A 2487-nucleotide genomic window follows, 5' to 3' on the forward strand; every position below is an offset into this window, starting at 1 on the left:
GTGTATTTCAATGTATCAATGTTTATGATATAATTCATCACTTGCAAATAATACATTTTATAATCTTATTAAAAAAAAGGAATCACATCAAATGAAGCAAATTATTTTAGCTACATCAAGATTATGGCTAGAATTTTTACTCTGCTTCAATCTAATGGCAATAAAGTAACAGCATGTATTGAACCATGACAGGTACTTTAAACTGCAATAAAATAAGAAATGACCTTGAAGATCAAGATCGACAGGATCACATTGGCATTCATAGATTAAGTGGACATAATATCTGGTCAATGAGAGCATGGTGCTATAATATCATAGATTACATAATGAACTATAGTATAAGGAACAACATTCAACAACGTAAACAGAGCCATAGATTATACATGACTCTGACCACCAGGTGGCAGTATGTACCACATATACAACTCATATTCGCAAATTGGATCTCATTGAATGAATATCCAAATCTCTTTAACAGGCTTTTTCAGTACTTTAATATGTTTTTTTGTTTTGTCATCATGTTTGTTTGATGTCACATCTGCCACAATAATATTACAATTAATCGATCACATTTATTTATAAAGCCCTTTTTACATCAGCTTATGTCACAAAGAGCTTATACAGAAACCCAGGCTAAAACCCAAAAGAGTAAACAATGCAGATGTAGAAGCAAGGTGGCTAGAAAAAAACTCTCTAGAAAGGCAGGAACCTAGGAAGATACCTAGAGGGGAACCAGCTTCTGAGGGGTGAGGGGTGGCCAGTCCTCTTCTGGCTGTGCCCAGTGGAGATTATAAGAGTACATGGCCAATAACAAACTACAAGCTATTTCCCCGCATTAATTTTAGGGCTGCTATCACTACAGAGTAATAGAGGGATACAAACATATCCAGCTTCGCGCCAGTTAGTGTAGGAAATGTAGGTTAAGATATCTCTCTTGAGGGCATTACAGGGGCTAAGGGCTCAAGGGTTTAAGTGCAGTAGCATAGCATGCTCTTTAGATGGGTCAGGGCATGTGTCAAGGGCAGAAATAGTGAGCTATTTCAAACTCCATCTAGTGGGGGGATTATTATAAATATTATTCTTTATCACCTCTGTCATGACCATGACCTTGCTGTCATGACTATACCTAAAACATGGCATTCCTAACTACCCCTCTGTGCTTATAGAGAAACATTTGACATTGGGCCAACTGGGAAAGGTGCGTAGCCTAAGACTGCATGGGGTTACCCATGCTAACTGTACTGCATTCAGTCATCCTTAAGTCAATGACGTGTTAACTGTCCATTGATGAATGAGCAGTAGTTTGATGTGAGATGGTCTAATCAAAACAGCTATCCCGAAGTTACTCAAATAAGTAAAAAAATGTAAATAAAATTCAACAGCAAAAACAGCCATTGCTGTTGAAAAATATATATATTTTTAACTTATTTGAGAAACTTCGGGATAGCTGTTTTGATTAGACCATCTCACACCAAACTACTCCTCATTCATCAATGGACAGTGTGTTTGGAACCATTTAATAAAAACATGAATTGTGTGAAACATTAAACTTGATTGGATATTCATAAAAAAATGTTTAGGCTGCACTGGAGTGCCATCCTACTCATAACACCAATGTGGCAAATTCGGGGGTAACCTGCCAGGGACTCTGACCATCAGTTCAACACCTTAACCATTATTCCAATAGGTCCAAACCTCTTGAAGCAGTTGCTAGGTTGTACTAAGGTTGCTGCTATATGTTCTAAGTTAATAGTATCTTAACTTGGGTGCGTGCCAAATGGATCCTTGGGACGCCCCTACCCCATTGAAGTTGACATTTAAAAAGGTTAAGGTTAGGGCTAGGTAAGGGTTATGGTTATGGTTCAGATTAGGGCAGGGGTTAAGGTTAGGTTTTTCAGGTAGGGATGTCCCAAGGATCCTGGATTCCACTGGGCTTACTTCCACAGGCATTAACACATTTGATGTGGTCAAGAAAGGTATTTTTTTTAACAAAGTTACTTTCCAGAAATAATTTTAGCCCTTACCCAACCAATCAAATAAAACGTACCCTGATGGTACATATTTTGGTTACAGTATAAGATTGATAGACACTTTCATACATGTCCCATTTCATATTTAGCCAAGAACAACTTGCTGCACCCTGATGATATGACAGCCAGATAGATGGAATGTAAACAAATAATAGATATTATAAATTGAAACCTAAAATTGTTGACATGTTCAGATTTTGATAGGACTAGGCTACTCGGAAACCACTCATGTAGCAGGTTCACAGGTAAATATTGTTGTTATAGGCCTACGTAACAACACGAATGTATGTGTGTGTGTATGTAATATAATAATAATAATAATATGCATTATGCCAAGATGCCATATGGCTGGCTGTTTAAGCTACCTAAATGTTTCAGCCAAATCAGTACATTCTCCCCTAAGAGGAACGAACAATTGCACGCGCTCGTGCTGACCAGAAGCGCGCGAAAAATACAT

This window comes from Oncorhynchus mykiss, chromosome 30 (assembly GCF_057628025.1).
Source record: "Oncorhynchus mykiss isolate SJ-2025 chromosome 30, ASM5762802v1, whole genome shotgun sequence".
NCBI lineage: Eukaryota > Metazoa > Chordata > Actinopteri > Salmoniformes > Salmonidae > Oncorhynchus > Oncorhynchus mykiss.